The following is a 21,144-nucleotide window of genomic DNA, read 5'->3' on the forward strand; positions in this document are numbered from 1 at the left end:
GTTGGGTGATTATCTCTAGATCCTTCTATGGTGTTGCCAACAGCATGGTTTCATTCTTTTCCATGGCTAATATTCCATTGTGTACATGGACCACTTCTTGGCACATTTTTCTGTTGATGGACATTTTGGTTTCTTCCAATTCTTGGCTATGGTACATGTGGCTGCAGTGCAGGATTGCCAGCCTGTGTGTTTTTGATTCTGGTCTACTCAGGTGATAGGCCCATCAGTGGGCCTACCAGATCACATGGTAGCTCAATTTTTACCTTTAAACGCACCTCCATTCTGTTCTCACTACTGGCTCTTACCAGGTTACATCCCAACAGCAGCAAGAGGGTACGCAGTTCTCTAAAAACCCCTTCAGCACTTATTCTTTGTAGACTTTTTTGCTGATGATCATTCTGACGGCTGTGAGGTGAACGTTTTTGTAGATTGGATTTGCATGACTTTATTAATTCCTGATGTTGACCATTTTTCCATGCCCTTTTTTTAACAAAAAAGAAAGACAAAATGTGTGCAAAATATGCCTCTTGAAATTGTCGTTTTGAAATGTGGACGTCTTTTGAATTTTTTGGACGATTTACGACACCAGGATTTGTTTCCAGGGTAGGTGTCATTTACAGGCCAATGATTGTTTTGAATATCAACTGGCCACTAGCGCTGGGATTAAAGCTGCTGTTGTGAGATGGCCACAAGGCGGCAGCATTTCTCCTTCACCAAATCTGGTTACTAGGGCAACAGAGCCTCAAAGGAAGTCGTGTTCTAGGTTGTAAATTAGAATGGAATGTGCCAGGTAAAAGCCCCTTAAGTTTATGTCTCACTACTTCTTGTTCTTTTTTTAATTCAATTTTTATTTTTTATCACAGCAAGTTTGATTACAGTGTTTTGCTTGTTCTACATGTGCAAGATGTGGTTCTTTTACACATATACATATGTCAATTCTTCTTCGGATCCTTTTCCCATGTAGGTTATGACAGGATGTTGAGTAGTCTTCTCTTGCTATTCTGTAGGTCTTTGGTGATTATATATTTCACCTGTGTTTGTATCTCTGTTAACCCCAATATCGTAATGTATCCAATCCTCACACCTTTCCATTGGTGAACCATAAGTGTGTTTAATGAATCTGTGATTGCCTTTCTCTGTGGAAATATCTTCACTGGTATCAATTTTTAGGTAACACCTATAAGTGAAATCATAGGATACGTGTCTTTCGCTTTCTGACTTACTACCAGTTGCGTGATTACCTCTAGACTCATCTAATGGTGCTGCAAATGACATTGTGTCATCTTTTTCCTTGGCTAATATTCCATCTGTACATGTACCAGTTCTTCTTTGTCCACTCATGTGTTGATGGACTTTTGGTTGCTTCCATGCCTTGGCTATTGTAATACTGCTGCCATGCAGATTTGCCTGCCTGTGTCTTTCCAATTCTGTCTTCTTAGGTTATAGGCCATGGAGTGGGCCTGCTGGATCATATGGTAGCTCAATGTTTACCTGGTAAAGGCACCTCCATTCTGTTCTCATTAGTGGCTCTTACCAGGTTACGTCCCACTTAAAGTTGACGGTATGCACTTCTCCACAAGCGCTTCAGCATTTATTGTTTGTAGCTTTGTGGCTGATGGTTATTCTGAGTGGTGTGAGCTGATACCTCTTTGTGGTTGGATTTGCATGCGTCTCATAATCCCTTCAAATTGAGCTTTCAGGCATGTCCTTTTCTTCTTCAAACTGTGAGTACAGCTTACCTCTTCATTGTTTTCTTGAACTCTGTGGCACATTTTGAAATATTTGGCCATTACCTCCCTCAAGACATTTTGAGAGCAGGTTTCATTTGCAGCCCTCCAGTAGCTGTGCATATGAAGTGACCATTAGCAGTTTAAAGCTGCTGTTGCAGGTAACGGCCAGACGACAGCAGCATTTCTGCGTTCTCCACTGTGGTAACTAGGGAAACAGACCTTCCTGCCAGTGGTGTTCCTCTGTTCTAAATTAGAGTGGAATGTGCCCGGATAAACCCCCAAAGGCTGATGTCTCCTTACTTATGTTTGTTTTTAAATTGAATTTATATTTTTTATTGGAGTAATATTCCATTCTGTACATGAACCACGTCTTCTTTGTGCATTCCCCTGTTGATGGACATTTTCATTGCTTGCAAGTGTTGGCTATGGTAAATATTGCTGGAGTGCAGGATTGCCAGCCTGTGTCTTTTTGATTCTCATCCTGTCAGGCGACAGGCCCAGCAGTGGGTGTGCTTGATTGAATGGTAGCTCAATGTTTACCTTTTCAAGGCACCTCTGTCATGTTTTCATTACTGGCTCTTGCCACGTCCCACTTAGAACCGAGGGTACGCATTTCTCCACAACCCCTTCAGCATTTACTGTTTGCAGAATTTTTGCTGATGGCCATTCTGACTGTTGTGAGCTGATAGGTTTTTGTAATTTGGATTTGCATGGCTTTAATAATTCCTAATGTTCAGCATTTTTCCACGCCTTTTTAAATTTCTGTTAAGCAAAAACAGAAAGAAACTGTGAGTACAATAAACCTCTTGAAATTGTCTTCTTGGAAGGGTGCCCTCTATTGAATTTTTTGGTCGATTTTCGACACCAGGATTTTTTTTGAGGGCAGGTGTCATTTACAGGCCTGCAATGAGTGTGAATATTTAGTGACCATTAGCACTGGGTTTAAAGCTGCTGTTGTGGGAAACGGCCACAAGGTGGCAGCATTTCTCCATTTCCAAATCTGGTTACTAGGGCAGCACAGCCTTTCTGGAAGTCCTGTTCCCAGGTTGTAAATTAGAATGGAAAAAGCCCCTGAAGTTTATGTCTCATTACCTCTTGTGCGTTGTTTTAATTTTATTAATCAGGGTAATGATTAGAATATTGTTTGTCCTAGGTGTACACAGTCTGGTTCATTATATACATATTCATGTACATATCCTCTTCCCACGTAAATTATTGCAGAGTGTTCTGTAGACCTCCCTTGTTATATGGTTGGTGTTTTTGATATATGTATTTGTACACGTATGGTAACCCTAATCTTAATTTATCCATTCCCCCCAACTTTCCTTTTAGATAAGCATAGTTTGTTTTCTAAGTCTGTGAGTGTCTTTCTCTGTGGAAATATGTTCACTTGTGTCAGTTGTTAGATAACACCTATAAGTGATATCATAGGATATGTCTTTTGCTTTCCGACTTACCTCATGTTCTGTGATTATCTCTAGGCTCATCTATGGTTACTCAAAGAGCAGCATTTCATTGTTTTCCATGGCTAATATTCTATTGTGTACATGGACCACTTCTTTTTTATCCATTCATCTGTTGATGGACATTTTGGTTGCTTCCATGTCTTAGCTAGTGTAATACGGCTGCAGTGAACATATTTCCAAAGAGAAAGATACTCATAGACTTAGAAAACATACTGTGGTTATCTAAAAGGAAAGGTGGAAGGAATGGTTAAATTAAGATTACGTTTACCAGGCTTCCCTGTTGGCGCAGTGGTTGGTGGTCGGCCTGCCGATGCGGGGGACAAGAGTTCGTGCCCCGGTCCGGGAGGGTGCCGCGTGCCGTGGAGCGTTTGGGCCCGTGGGCCATGGCCGCTGGGTCTGCGTCTCCAGAGCCTGTGCTCCGTAGCGAGGGAGGCCACAGCAGTGAGAGGCCCACGTACTGCAAAAAAAAAAAAAAAAAAAAAAAAGATTACGTTTACCATACGTATACAAATACATATATCAAAAAGATAGACCATTTAGCAAGTGTGGTCTACTAAACACTCTAATAATTTAAATGGGAAGAGGATCTGTACATGAATATATATAATGTACAAAAAAAACCAGATTGTATACACCTAGAACAAACAATACTGTAATCATTACCCCATTTTAAAAAATTACAACAACGCACAAGAACTCACGAGAATAAACTTATGGGGGTTTTTCCTGGCACATTCCATTCTAATATACAACCTACGAACACAACTTCCAGAAAGGCTCTGCTGCCCTAGTAATCGGATTTGGGAATGGATAAATGCTGCCGCCTTGTGGCCGTTTCCCACAACAGCAGCTTTAAAACCCAGTGGCAATGGTCACTAAATATTCACACTCATTGAAGGCCTGTAAGAGACACCTGCCGTCTAAAAAAAATCCTGGGGTCGAAAATTGACCAAAATATTAAAAGAGGGCAACCTCTCAAGAAGACAATTTCAAGAGGTATATTTTACTCAGTTTTTTTAACAAAAAAGAAAAAGACGTGGGAAAAGGCTGAACATTAGGAATTATTAAAGACATGCAAATCTAAATTACAAAAACCTATCGGCTCACACCAGTCAGAATGGCCATCAGCAAAAATTCTGAAAACAATAAATGCTGAAGGGGTTGTGGAGAAATGCGTACCCTCGGTTCAAAGTGGGACGTGGTAAGAGCCACTAATGAAAACACAATGCAGGTGCCTTGAAAAGATAAACATTGAGCTGTCATTCAATCAAGCACACCCACTGCTGGGCCCGTCGCCTTAGGAGATGAGAATCAAAAAGACACAGGCTGGCAGTCCTGCACTCCAGCTGGCAGTCCTGCACTCCAGCAGTATTTACCATAGCAACACTTAGAAGCAACGAAAACATCGATAAACAGATGAATTCACAAAGAAGAAGTGGTCCATGTACTCTGGAATATTACTTCAATAAAAATATAAATTCAATTTAAAAAACAAACATAAGTAAGGAGACATCAGCTTTTGGGGGTTTATCCGAACACATTCCACTCTAATTTATAACCAAGGAAGACCACTGGCAGGAAGGTCTGTTTCCCTAGTTACCAGAGTGGGGAATGTAAAAATGCTAACGCCCTCTGGCCGTTACCTGCAACAGCAGCTTTAAAACCTGTGCTAATGGTCACTTCATATGCACAGCTACTGGAGGGCTGCAAATGAAACCTGCCCTCAAAATGTCTCGAGGGAGGTAATGGCCAAAATATTTCAAAATGTGGCACATACTTCAAGAAAACAATTTGAAGAGGTAAGATGTACTCACAGTTTAAAAAAAAAAGGACATGCCTTAAAGCTCAATTTCAAAGACTTATTAGACGCATACAAATCCAACCACAAAAAGGTATCAGCTCAAACCAGTCAGAATAAACATCAGCAAAAAAACTACTAACAATAAATGCTGAAGCGCTTGTGGAGAAGTGCATACCGTCAACTTTAAGTGGGACGTAACCTGGTAAGAGCCACTAATGAGAACAGAATGGAGGTGCCTTTACCAGGTAAACATTGAGCTACGATGTGATCCAGCAGGCCCACTCCTGGGCCTATAACCTAAGACGACAGAGTTGGAAAGACACAGGCAGGCAAATCTGCACTGCAGCAGTATTACAATAGCCAAGACATGGAAGCAACCAAAAGTCCATCAACACATGAGTGGACAAAGAAGAACTGGTACATGTACAGATGGAATATTAGCCAAGGAAAAATATGACACAATGCCACTTGCAGCACCGTAGATGAGTCTAGAGGTAATCACGCAACTGGTAGTAAGTCAGAGAGTGAAAGACACATATCCTATGATATCACTTATAGGTGTTACCTAAAAATTGATACCAGTGAAGATATTTCCACAGAGAAAGGCAATCACAGATTCATTAAACACACTTATGGTTCACCAATGGAAAGGTGTGAGGATTGGATACATTAGGATATTGGGGTTAACAGAGATACAAACACAGGTGAAATATATAATCACCAAAGACCTACAGAATACCAGGAGAAGACTACTCAACATCCTGTCATAACCTACATGGGAAAAGGATCCCAGGAAGAATAGACATATGTATATGTGTAAAAGAACCACATCTTGCACACCTAGAACGAACAAAACACTGTAATCAAATTTGCTGTCATAAAAAATAAAATTAGGCTCCCCTGGTGGCGCAGTGGTTGAGAGTTCGCCTGCCGATGCAGGGGACACGGGTTCGTGCCCCGGTACGGGAGGATCCCACATGCTGTGGAGCCACTGAGCCTGCGCGTCCGGTGCCTGTGCTCCGCAACGGGAGAGGCCACAACAGTGAGAGGCCTACGTACTGCAAAATAAATAAATAAATAAATAAAAATAAAAATTAAGAGTCTTTTTCCTGGCACATTCCATTCTAATTTACAACCTAGAACACGAGTTCCACTAAGGGTCTGTTGCCCTAGTAACCAGTTTTGGTAAAGGAGAACTGCTGCCGCCTTGTGGCCGTTTCACACAACAGCAGCTTTAAACCCAGCGCTAATGGTCACTTAATATTCAAAATAATCTCCAGCCTGTAAATGACACCTGCCCTGAAAAACCTTCTGGGGTCGTAAATCGACCAGAAAATTCAAAAGTCACATTTCAAGAAGACATTTTCACGAGGCATAGTTTACGCACATTTCATCTCCTTTTTCTTGTTGTTTAAAAAAAAGGGCGTGGAAGAATGCTCAGCATCAGGAATTAATAAAGACATGCAAATCCAATCTACAAAAACGTTCACCTCACAGCCGTCAGAATGATCATCAGCAAATAGTGTACAAAGTGTAAATGCTGAAGGGGTTTTAGAGAACTGCGTACTCTCTTGCTGCTTTTGGGATGTAACCTGGTAAGAGCCAGTAGTGAGAACAGAATGGAGGTGCGTTTAAAGGTAAAAATTGAGCTACCATGTGATCTGGTAGGCCCACTGATGGACCTCTCACCTGAGCAGACCAGAATCAAAAAGACACAGGCTGGCAATCCTGCACTTCAGCCACATGTACCATAGCTAAGACTTGGAAAAAACCTAGATATCCATCAACAGAAAAATGCACCGAGAGGTGGTCCATGTACACAATGGAATATTAACCATGGAAAAGAATGAAACCATGCTGTTGGCAACACCATAGAAGGATCTAGAGATAATCACCCAACTTGAAGTAAGAAAGAAACCGAAAGACAGATATCCTGTGATATCACTTATAGGTGTTACCTAAAAATTGATGCCCATGAAATTATTTGCAAGAGAAGGACATGCATGGATTCAGAAAACCAAATTATGTTTAACCAAATGGAAAGGTGTAAGGAATGTATGAATTAGGATATGGGGGTTAACAGACATGTACTAATACATATGAAATATATAATCACAAAATACTTATGGAATACCAGGAGAGGTCTACTCAACACTCTGTAATAACCTACACAGAATAGATTGATACATAGATATAATGAACCAGATTCTGTACACCTAGAAAACACACATTTTAATCAAATTTGCTCTGATAATAAATAAAAATTAAATTTAAAAAACAAACAAGAAGTAAGGAGATATAAGCTCTTGGGGGTTTGCCCTGGCACATTTCACTCTAATTTGCAGCCTACTAACACGATTTCCAGGAAAGCTCTGTTGGCCAAAAACCCAGAGTTGGAAATGTAGAAATGCTGCCGCCTTGTGGCCGTTTCCCACAACAGCAGCTTTAAACCCAGTGCTAATGGTCACTTAATATTCATAATTGTTGCATGGCTTGTAAATGACACCTACCCTCAAAAAATGTCCTGGCGTATGTAATGGCCAGAAAAATTCAAAACAGCAAAAATTTTTCAAGAAAATAATTTGAAGACATAAGTTTTACTCACTCTTTTTTTTAAAAAAAATAAAAGTACATGGATAAAAGCTCAATATCAGGAATTACTGGTCGCATGCAAATCCAAACTACCGAAAGGCATCACCACCCAGCATTCAAAATGCCATCAGCAAATGTCTACAAGCAATAAATGCTGAAGGATTTGTGGAGAAATGCATACCCACTATATGCTGTTGGTTGGATATAAACTGGTAACAGCTAATAATGAGAACAGACTGAAGCTGCGTTTGAAAGGTAAAAATTGAGCCATCATGATCTGGCTGATCCACTAATGGGCCTATAACCTAAGAAGACCAGAATCGGAAAAATACAGCCAGGCAAACATGCACTGTAGCCGTATTTACAATAGCCAAGACATGGAAGGAAACAAAATGTCTGTCAACAGATAAATGGACAAAGAAGTGGTACATGTACCTACTGGAATATTAGCCTTGGAAAAAAATGAACAATGCTGTTTTCATGACTACAGGTGAGCCCAGAAATGATCATATTACGTTAAGTAAGTCAAAAGGGTATGACAAATATACTATGATACCATTTATCAGTGTTATCCTAAGATTGCTACCAATGAACATATTTCCACAGAAAAAGACACTCACAGACTTATAAAACAAACTAATGGTTAACCAAAATGAAAGGTGGGAGGATGGATGAATTAGGATTATGAGGTTAGCATACTAATGTATCTTATTTGTATATAAACATATAACATATAAAATATATAAACTATATAATCACTAATACACATGAAATATATAATCACCAAACACCTACCAAATACCAGGGGAGGTGTACTCAACACTGTAATAACCTACATGGTAACAGGATCCGAAGATGAACAGATATATGTATGAATAATTGACCAGATTCTGTACACCCAGACAATCACAACACTCTCATCAAATTTACTCTGATAAAAAATATAAATTAAATTAAAAAAACAAACATAAGTAAGGAGACATAAGCTATTGGGGATTTGTCCTGGAACATTCCACTCTAATTTGCAACTTATGAACACGACTTACAGGAAGGCTGTGCTGCCCTAGTAACAAGATTTGGGAATTGAGAAATGCTGCCACCTTGTGGCCAATTCCCGCAACAGCAGCTTTAATCTCAGTGCTAATGGTCACTTAGTATTCACAAGGACTGCAGGGCTTTAAATGACACCTGCCCTCAAAAAATGTCCTGCGGTCAGGAATGGACATTAATATTCAAAACAGGGAAAACTCTCGAGAAGACCATTTCAAGAGGTAAATTTGCTCACACTGGTTATTTTTTCAAAAAGATATGAAAAAATGTTCAACATCAAGAATTATTAGAGACATGCAAATTTAACCTACAAAAAGGTATCACCTCACACTAGTCTGAATGGCCATCAGAAAAAAATGTCTGCGGACAATAAATGCTGAATGGGTTTCCGAGAATGGGTACCCTCCTATGCTGTTGCTGGGATGTAAACTGGTAACAGCCACTAATCAGAACAGAATGAAGGTGCCTTTAAAAGTTAAAAATTGAGCTACCATATGATTCTGCCAAACCACTAATGGGCCTATAACCCTAGAACACCAGAATTCAGCAAGACACAGGCACCCAAATGTGCACTGCAGTGATATTTACTATAGCCAGATATGGATGCAACCAAAATGTCCATGTACAGATGAATGGACAAAGAAGTGGTACACATACACAATGGAATATTAGCCATGGAAAAGAGGAAACAGTGTCTTTTGCAGCACCACAGATGAGCCTAGAGATAATCATACTATGTAAAGTAAGTCAGAAAGAGAAAGACAAATATCCGATGGTATCATTTACCGGTGTTATCTAAAAGCTGATACCCATGAACATATTTCCACAGAGAAAGACCCATACAGACTTAGAAAAAGGTGAAAGTAATGGAAAAATTAGGATGTTGGGGTTAGTATACATTTAATAATACATATAAAATATGTAATGAAGAAGGACCTACTGCATGCCAAGGGAGGTCTACTCAACACTCTGTAATGACCAACATGGGAAAGGATTTAAGCCTGATTAGATATATGTATATGTGTGAATGAACCAGATTCTGTACACATAGAACAAACACAACATTGTAATCCAATTTACTCTGATAAGAAATAAAAATTAAATTAAACAAGAAGTTATGTGACACAAGATTTTGGGTATTTGTCCTGGCACTTTACACTCTAATTTACAACCTAGGAACAGGAGTTCCACTAAGGCTCTCTTTGTCCTAGCAATCAAGTTGAGTATGAAGAAATTCCACTGCCTTGTTGCCATTCCCTGCAACGGCAACTTCAAAATCAATGCTTATGGGTAGATAATATTCATAAGGACTGTAGGGCTGTAAATGACACCCACAATCAGGAAATGTCCAGGGGTAGGTAAGCAAAAAAAAATTCAAAATAAACAGACTTTTAAGATCCTATTTCCATAGGTAAATTTTACACTGTTTAAAAGAAGAGCACTTGAAAAGATGCTCTAATTCCTGTATTATTAGTGGCATGGAAATCAAAAGTACAAGGAGGGATCACTTCATGTGAGTCAGAATAGCCATCATCGAAAAGTCTACAGAAAATAAATGCTTGAGAGGTTGTAGAAAAAAGGGAACCCTCCTATGCTGCTGTTGGGATCTAAGGTGGTAACAGCCACTATGAATAACAGTATGGAGGTGGCTTTACAAGGTAAAATTAGAGCTACCATATGATCCAGCAGTCCCACTCCCAGGTGTATAACAAGAGGAAAACAGAATTGGAAAACACACATGCGCCCATATATGCACCACAGCACAATTTACAATGTCTAAGACATGGAAGCAACCAAAATATCCATTGGCGAATGGATAAAGAAGTGGTACATGTTCACAGTGAAATATTACTCAGAAATGAAAAAGAATGAAGGAATGCCATTTGCAGCATCATAGATGGACCTAGAGACACATTCTAAGTGAAGTAAGTCAGAAAGGGAAAGTCAAATATTATATGATACCACTTATAGGTGAAAATAAAATTTGGTACCAATGAACTAATTTACAAGAGAGAAACAAGAACTTTCCTGGTTGTCCAATGGTTAAGAATCCGAGCTTCAACTGCAGGGGGCGTGGGTTCGATCCCTGGTGTTGGGAGAAATAATATCACGCATGCCTTTCAGTGCAGCCAAAAAAATAAAAGAGAGAGAAACAGACTCACAGACTTAGAAAACAAACTTATGGTTACCCAATGAGAAAGGTGAGGGGAAGGGTAAATCAAGAGGTTGGGAAAGACATTTACACACTAATACATGTAAAATAGATCATCAACAAGGACCTACTGTATAACAAAGGGACGTCTACTCAACACACTCTAATAACCTATATGGGAAAAGAATCTGAAGATCAGTAGACATATGAATATACATAACTGAACAAGGTTCTGTACGCCTACCACAAACACAAAATATTTTAAATCAACTTTACTCCAATAAAAAAGAAAAATTAAATTTTAAAACAACAAGAAGTAACAAAACACAAGATTTTGGGTGTTTGTTCTGGCAAAGTCCACACTAACTTACAATCCAGGAGCCCATCTTCCACAGTGGCTCTGGTTACCCCAGTAACCGGATAGGGGCATGAAGGAAACCCTGCCGCTTGTGCCCATTCCCACAACAGCAACTTTAAAACATATGCTTATGGGCACTTAATAGTCACAAGGTCTGCCAGGGTGTAAATGACACCTGCCGTTTACAAATGTCCTGTGGTAGTTATCGAACAGAAACTCAAAAGAGTTAGACTTTCAAAAAGCCAATGTCAACTGTAACTTTTTCTCACAGTATTTAAGAAAAACACATGCAAAGATGCTCAACATCCCGAATTATGAGACATATGCAAATCAAAACTACAACAAGGTATCACCTCGTACAGTTAGAATGGCCATCATCAAAAAGTCTACAAAACATAAATGCTGGAGAGGACATGGAGAAAAGGGAACCCTCCTATGCTGTTGGTGGGATGTGATCTGGTAACAGCCACTATAAAGCACAGTATGGAGATGCCTTTAAAATTAAAAATAGAGCTACCCTATCATCCAGAAGTCCTGCTTGTGGGCGTACATCTGCAGAAAAGCAGAATTCGAAAAGACAAATGCACCCAAACCCCAACATGCACTGCAGCACTATTTACAATAGCCAAGACATGGAGGCAACCAAAATGTCCATCAACAGATGAATGGATGATGAATAAGGGGTCCATGTACATAATCAAATATTACTCAGAAATGAAAATGCATGATCATCTCTAGGTCCATTCCTGTTGCTGCAAATGGCGTTATTTCATTCTAAGTGAAGTAAGTCAGATAGAAAAAGACAAATATCATATGATATCACTTATAGTGGAGTCTAAAAAATGATAGAAATGAACAACTTTATAAAACAGAAACAAACCAACAGACTTCAGATATCTTTTAGGGAGAAAAAATTTAAAATCTGTTACCAATCATTAAATGTCAACCTGAAAAAATTAAGCAATAAATAACATTGTAAAGGTATTAATTCTCTTCAAATTAACCTATACCAGGCATTAGCAAACTCAACCTGGAGATCACATCCAGCTTATCACCTTCTTTTGTAAATTAAGTTTAATGAATGACCCACAAAAAAAACCTCACAATGAGACGTCACATCACACCTCTCAACATGGCTATTATTCCAAAGTCTACAAATACTAAATGTTGTTCATGAAATGGAGAGAAGGGAATCCTAGTACACTGTTAGTGGGATTGTAAACTGGTAAACCCACTATGAAAACAATATGGAGGTCTTGAAAAAAGGTAAAAATAGAACTATCATATTAGCCAACAATTCCACTGCTTCGTATATGTCCAAAAAAAATGAAGACACCAATTTGACAAGATACATGCATCCCAATGTTCATAGCAGCATTATTTACAATTGCCAACATATGGAAGCAAAGTAAATGTCCATCAACAGATGAGTGGATAAAGAAGATGTGGTATCTATACACAATAGACTATTACTCAGCCATTAAAAAGGATCAAATTCTGCCACTTGCAACAACGTGGATAGGTCTAGAATATTTATACCTACTTAAATAAGTTAGAGAAAGACAAATAATCTATGTTCTCACTTCTCTGTGGAATCTAAATGCAAGAAAGGAATGTATATAACAAAATAGAAATAGACTCACAGAGAACAAATTAGTGGTTACTAGTGGGACGAATGAAGGGGGGAGGGAAAGACAGTAGTTTGTTTCTCTAAATCCAATACCCCTATGTATGAAATAAACAAACAAGGATATATAGTACAACACAGGGAAATATAGCCATTATTTTGTAATCACTTTAGTGGAGCATGATCTATAAAAATATTAAATCCATATGTTGTACCACTGAGACTAATGTAATACTGTAAATCAATGATGCTTCAATTTAATCCATAGGGTGGCTGAATGGATTAAAGAAAGTTCAATTATATACTGTGTACAAGAGATTCATGTTAACTTTAAATCCATATATAGCATAAAATTGAATGACTGGAAAAAAGATACTCCATGAAAATGATACTTGCCTGACTAGTCTATTATCAGGCAAAAAGACTTGAATCAAACCTCTCAAAGGAAAGAAGGTTATCATATAATGATAAAGGGATTAATTCATTAAGGAATTATGACAATTATAAATATGTATGTATCCAGCATTTGAGCCTCTCGATATATACAGAAAATATTAACCCACATGAAGGGGAAAATGTGCAGAAATAAAATAATGGTAAGAAACATCAATACCCAACTTTCAACACTGTATAGATCATCCAGACAGAATATCAATCAGGAAACACTGAACTTGAACACACACTTGATATCAAATGAACCTAACAGACATATACAGTACATTCCACTCAACAGCAGCAAAATTTCCATTCTTCTTAAGTACACATAGAACATTTCCTAGGGTAGATCCTATGTTAAGCCACAAAACAAGTCTTCAAAATTCCAATAATATTGAAATCATATCAAGGATCATTTCCAACAACAATGGTATGAAATTGAAATTCAATATTAAAAAGAATAATTGAAAATTCAAGAACACTTAGAAATTGCACAATAAGCTCCCGAATAGCCAATGCATACAGGAATAAATCAAAAGAGAAATTTAAAAAAAAGTCTTAAAGCAAACAAAATTGGGAACACAAAGTACCTAAATTTATGGAATACAGGAAAAACAATGTAATTCAAAGAGTTATGTTTACAGTAATAAATGCATATATTTAAAAAACATTCTTGAGGGTATCAAGATGATAGAGTAGGAAGATACTGAGCTCCCCTCCTGCCATGGACACACCAAAATTACAACAACTTCCACGGAAATTATCTCTGAGAATGACCTGAAGACTAGCAGGGAAGTTTTTCCACAAGTAAAGATATAAGGAAGGAGAAACCACAAGGCAGGTAGGAGGACTGGAAACACAGTCTACTTGGAACCCACACCTAGAGCACAGTGACCCACAGCTGGAAGATATCACAATTGCATGGGTCTTCCACATGGAGGGAAGGGTCTGAGCCCTGCAACAGGCTGCTCAGCCCAGGGTTCCTGCACTGGAAGAAAAGAACACAGCAGGTCTGGATTTGGAAATATGCAGGGCTTACTTTCAGGAAAGCTGGAGGCTAAAGAAAACTGAGACTTTGCTCTCATAGGACACACACAAATCTCACACGTTCTCAGTCCCTGTGCAGGGCCAGTAGTGTGAAAGACACCTGGGTCAGACCCACTTGCTATTCTCAGAGAGCTTATTGAAAAGGCAAGAGGCAGCTGGGACTCCCGCTAGGAACTGAGACATTGGCAAGCAACATTTTAGAGTCTTCTCTGGAACTGATTAGAATCAGGGTCCTGCCCCATTTACCACCATGTCCATAGCACTCCTGCACTACAAGTCCTCACAACCAGACACACTGGGGACCTACCCTGTCCGCCTGTGCACCTGGAGCACAAAACAGCCACCCATAATGGAGGGCTACCTTGGCTACCAGCACACCCATGGCAATCACATACTGCAGGACCTTACAGCCATTTAGGCCAGGGTTCAATACAGCCTACCAGCTTGTCCACAGTAGTTGGCCCTGCTGTAAGAGAAAGGTTTGTGCAGCCCACACAGGGGACACCCTGGAGCATGTGGCTCTGCTGGCCAGAGGACAGCGTGCTGCTGGGACCTATCAGTCGTCTCCTATATAAGGCCACTTCTCTGAGACCCAGGAATGTAACAACATGAACCTAATGAATAGAAATGTGCAGAGAATTAGGATACGTAAGGAAATAGAGGAATAAGTTACAAATGAAGTAACAAGACACGACATCAGAAAAAGAACTGAATAAAATAGGGTTAAGCATTCTACCCAATAAAAAAAGTGTTCACAGTAATGATTATAAAGATGCTCACCCAAGTCAGGAGAAGAATGCATGGACATAGTGAGAATTTCAACAAAGAGTAATAACATGTCAAAAAGAACCAAACAGCTGAAAAATACAGTAAATGAGATTAAAACACACACACACACACACACACACGAGGGAAGCAACATTATATTATATGATACAGAAGAACAGATCAGTGAAATGGAAAACAGAGTAGTGAAAATCACCCAAGCTGAATAGCATGAAGAAAAAACAATTAAGACTATAGGTAAAGGGACCTCTGAGACAACATCAAGAATATTAACATGAGCATTACAGGGGTCCCAGAACGAGGAGAAGAGAGAAACGGGCAGAGAACTTATTAGAGGATATAGTAACTGATATCTTTCATAACTTGGGGAAGGAAACACACGTCCAGGTCCAGGAAACACAGAGACCCAAACAAGATGAAGACAAACAGGTTCACATGAAGACATATTATAAAGCTCCAAAAATTTAAGGTAAAGAGGGATCATAGAGAGGGGGAAGATGGCGGAAGAGTAAGACGCGGAGATCACCTTCCTCCCCACAGATACATCAGAAATACATCTACACGTGGAACAACTCCTACACAACACCTACTGAACGCTGGCAGAAGACCTCAGACCTCCCAAAAGACAAGAAACTCCCCACGTACCTGGGTAGGGCAAAAGAAAAAAGAATAAACAGAGGCAAAAGAATAGGGATGGGACCTGCACCAGTGGGAGGGAGCCATGAAGGAGGAAAGGTTTCCACACACTAGGAAACCCCTTCGCGGGCGGAGACTGCAGGTGGTGGAGGGGGAAGCTTTGGAGCTGTGTAGGAGAGCGCAGCCACAGGGGTGCAGAGGGCAAAGCGGGGAGATTCCCACACAGAGGATCGGTGCCGACCGGCACTCACCAGCCCGAGAGGCTTGTATGCTCCCCCGCCGGGGCGGGCGGGGCTGCGAGCTGAGGCTCAGGCTTCGGTCAGAGCGCCGGGAGAAGACTGGGGTTGGCGGCGTGAACACAGCCTGCAGGGGGTTAGTGCGCCACGGCTGGCCGGGAGGGAGTCCGGGGAAAAGTCTGGACCTGACGAAGACACAAGAGACTTTTTCTTACCTCTTTGTTTCCTGGTGCGCGAGGAGAGGGGATTAAGAGCACTGCTTAAAGGAGATCCAGAGACGGGCCCGAGCCGCGGCTATCAGCGCAGACCCCAGAGACGGGCATGAGACGCTGAGGCTGCTGCTGCCGCCACCAAGAAGCCTGTGTGCGAGCACAGGTCACTATCCACACCCCCCTTCCTGGGAGCCTGTGCAGCTCACCACTGTCAGGGTCCCGGGATCCAGGGACAACTTCCCTGGGAGAACGCACGGCGTGCCTCACGCTGGTGCAATGTCACGCCGGCCTCTGCCACTGCAGGCCTGCCCCACACTCCGTACCCCTCCCTCCCCCCCACCTGAGTGAGCTGGAGCCCCCGAATCAGCGGCTCATTTAACCCCATCCTCTCTGAGCGAAGAACAGACGCCCTCCGGTGACCTACATGCAGAGGCGGGGCCAAATCCAAAGCTGAACCCCGGGAGCCGTGCGAACAAAGAAGAGAAAGGGAAATCTCTCCCAGAAGCCTCAGGAGTAGTGGATTAAATCTCCACAATCAACTTGTTGTACCCTGCATCTGTGGAATACCTGAATAGACAATGAATCATCCCAAATTGAGGAGGTGGACTTTGAGAGCAAGATTTATTATTCTTTCCCCTTTATCACTTTTTGTGAGTCTGTATGTGTATGCTTCTGTGTGAGATTTTGTCTGTATAGCTTTCCTTTCACTATTTGTCCTAGGGTTCTATCTGTCCTATTTTTTTTTTAACTTAAAAAATCTTTTTCTTAATAATTATGTTTTTACTTTAATAACTTTTAAAAATTTTACCTTACTTTATTTTATTTTCTTTTATCCCTCTTCTTTCTCTCTCTCTCTCTCTCTCTCTCCCTTTTATTCTGAGCCGTGTGGATGAAAGGCTCTTGGTGCTGCAGACAGGAGTCAGTGCTGTGCCTCTGAGGTGGGAGAGCCAACTTCAGGACACTGGTCCACAAGAGACCTCCCAGCTCCATGTAATATCAAAAGGCAAAAATCTCCCAGAGATCTCCATCTCAACACCAACACCCAGCTTCACTCAACAACCAGCAAGCTACAGTGCTGGACACCCTATACCAAACAACTAGCAACACAGGAACACAACCCCACCCATTAGCAGAGAGGCTGCCTAAAATCATAATAAGTCCACAGACACCACAAAACACACCACCAGACGTGGACCTGCCCACCAGAAAGACAAGATCCAGCCTCATCCACCAGAACACAGGCACTAGTCCCCTCCACCAGAAAGCCTACACAACCCACTGAACTAACTTTAGCCACTGGGGACAGACACCAAAAACAATGGGAAATACGAACCTGCAGCCTGCAAAAAGGAGACCCCAAACACAGTAAGATAAGCAAAATGAGAAGACAGAAAAACACACAGCAGATGAAGGAGCAAGAAAAAACCCCACCAGACCTAACAAATGAAGAGGAAATAGGCAGTCTACCTGAAAAATAATTCAGAATAATGATAGTAAAGATGATCCAAAATCTTGGAAATAGAATAGAGAAAGTGCAAGAAACGTTTAACAAGGACCTAGAAGAACTAAAGAGGAAACAAGCAACGATGAACAACACAATAAATGAAATTAAAAATACTCTAGAAGGGATCAATAGCAGAATAACTGAGGCAGAAGAATGGATAAGTGACCTGGAAGATAAAGTAGTGGAAGTAACTACTGCAGAGCAGAATAAAGAGAAAAGAATGAAAAGAACTGAGGACAGTCTCAGAGACCTCTGGGACAACATTAAATGCACCAACATTCGAATTATAGGGGTTCCAGATGAAGATGAGAAAAAGAAGGGGACCAAGAAAATATTTGAAGAGATTATAGTTGAAAACTTCACTAATATGGGAAAGGAAATAGTTAATCAAGTCCAGGAAGCACAGAGAGTCCCATACAGGATAAAACCAAGGAGAAGCACACATAGACACATATTAATCAAACTGTTAAAAATTAAATACAAAGAAAACATATTAAAAGCAGCAAGGGAAAAACAACAAATAACACACAAGGGAATCCCCATAAGGTTAACAGCTGATCTTTCAGCAGAAACTCTGCAAGCCAGAAGGGAGTGGCAGGACATATTTAAAGTGATGAAGGAGAAAAACCTACAAGCAAGATTACTCTACCCAGCAAGGATCTCATTCAGATTTGATGGAGAAATTAAAACCTTTACAGACAAGCAAAAGCTGAGAGAGTTCAGCACCACAAAACCAGCTTTACAACAAATGCTAAAGGAACTTCTCTAGGCAAGAAACACAAGAGAAGGAAAAGACCTACAATAACAAACCCAAAACAATTAAGAAACTGGGAATAGGAACATACGTATTGATAATTACCTTAAATGTAAATGGATTAAATGATCCCACCAAAAGACACAGACTGGCTGAATGGATACAAAAACAAGACCCATATATATGCTGTCTACAAGAGACCCACTTCAGACCTAGGGACACATACAGACTGAAAGTAAGGGGATGGAAAATGATATTCCATGCAAATGGAAACCAAAAGAAAGCTGGAGTAGCAATTCTCATATCATACAAAATAGACTTTAAAATAAAGACTATTACAAGAAACAAGGACACTACATAATGATCAAGGGATCGATCCAAGAAGAAGATATAACAATTTTAAATATTTATGCACCCAACATAGGAGCACCTCAATACATAAGGCAAATACTAACAGCCATAAAAGGGGAAATCGACAGTAACACATTCATAGTAGGGGACTTTAACATCCCGCTTTCACCAATGGACAGATCATCCAAAATGAAAATAAATAAGGAAACACAAGCTTTAAATGATACATTAAACAAGATGGACTTAATTGATATTTATAGGACATTCCATCCAAAAACAACAGAATACACACTTTTCTCAAGTGCTCATGGAACATTCTCCAGGATAGATCATATCTTGGGTCACAAATCAAGTCTTGGTAAATTTAAGAAAATTGAAATAGTATCAAGTATCTTTTCCGACCACAAAGCTATGAGACTAGATATCAATTACAGGAAAAGGTCTGTAAAAAATACAAACACATGGAGGCTAAACAATACACTACAATAACGAAGTGATCACTGAAGAAATCAAAGAGGAAATCAAAAAATACATAGAAACAAATGACAATGGAGACACGACGACCCAAAACCTATGGGATGCAGAAAAAGCAATTCTAAGAGGGAAGTTTATAGCAATAAAATCCTACCTTAAGAAACAGGAAACATCTCGAATAAACAACCTAACCTTGCACCTAAAGCATATAGAGAAAGAAGAACGAAAAAACCCCAAAGTTAGCAGAAGGAAAGAAACCATAAAGATCAGATCAGAAATAAATGAAAAAGAACTGAAGGAAACGATAGAAAAGATCAATAAAACTAAAAGCTGGTTCTTTGAGAAGATAAACAAAATTGATAAACCATTAGCCAGACTCATCAAGAAAAAAAGGGAGAAGACTCAAATCAATAGAATTAGAAATGAAAAAGGGGAAGTAACAACTGACACTGCAGAAATACAAAAGATCATGAGAGATTACTACAAGCAACTCTATGCCAATAAAATGGACAACCTAGAAGAAATGGACAAATTCGTAGAAGTGCACAACCTGCCAAGACTGAATCAGGAAGAAATAGAAAATATGAACAGGCAAATCACAAGCACTGAAATTGAAACTGTGATTAAAAATCTTCCAACAAATAAAAGCCCAGGACCAGATGGCTTCACAGGCGAATTCTATCAAACATTTAGAGAAGAGCTAACACCTATCCTTCTCAAACTCTTCAAAAATATAGCAGAGGGAGGAACAATCCCATAATCATTCTACGAGGCCACCACCACCCTGATACCAAAACCAGACAAGGATGTCACAAAGAAAACTACAGGCCAATATCACTGATGAACATAGATGCAAAAATCCTCAACAAAATACTAGCAAACAGAATGCAACAGCACATTAAAAGGATCATACACCATGATCAAGTGAGGTTTATTCCAGGAATGCAAGGATTCTTCAATATACACAAATCAATCAACGTGATACACCATATTAACAAATTGAAGGAGAAAAACCTTATGGTCATCTCAGTAGATGCAGAGAAAGCCTTTGGCAAAATTCAACACCCATTTATGATAAAAACCCTGCAGAAAGTAGGCATAGAGGGAACTTTCCTCAACATAATAAAGGCCATAAATGACAAACCCACAGCCAACATCGTCCTCAATGGTGAAAAACTGAAAGCATTTCCACTAAGATCAGAAACAAGACAAGGTTGCCCACTCTCACCACTCTTATTCTACATAGTTTTGAAAGTTTTAGCCACAGCAATCAGAGAAGAAAAAGAAATAAAAGGAATTCAAATTGGAAAAGAAGAAGTAAAGCTGTAACTGTTTGCAGATGACATGATACTATACAGAGAATCCTAAAGATGCTACCAGAAAACTACTAGAGCTAATCAATGAATTTGGTAAAGTAGCAGGATACAAAATTAATGCACAGAAATCTCTGGCATTCCTATACACTAATGATGAAAAATCTGAAAGTAAAATTAAGAAAACACTCCCATTTACCATTGCAAAAAAAAGAATAAAATATCTAGGAATAAACCTAAGGGGACAAAAGACCTGTATGCAGAAGATTATAAGACACTGATGAAAGAAATTAAAGATGATACAAATAGATGGAGAGATATACCATGTTCTTGGATTGGAAGAATCAACACTGTGAATATGACTATACTACCCAAAGCAATCTACACATTCAATGCAATCCCTATCAAGCTACCAGTGGAACTTTTCACAGAACTAGAACAAAAATTCTCACAATTTGTATGGAAACAAAAAAGACCCCGAATAGCCAAAGCAATCTTGAGAAAAAAAAACAAAAAACAAAAAACAACGAAGCTGGAGGAATCAGGCTCCCTGACTTCAGACTGTACTACAAAGCTACAGTAATCAAGACAGTATGGTACTGGCACAAAAACAGAAATAT

Source organism: Orcinus orca, chromosome 20 (assembly GCF_937001465.1).
Source record: "Orcinus orca chromosome 20, mOrcOrc1.1, whole genome shotgun sequence".
NCBI lineage: Eukaryota > Metazoa > Chordata > Mammalia > Artiodactyla > Delphinidae > Orcinus > Orcinus orca.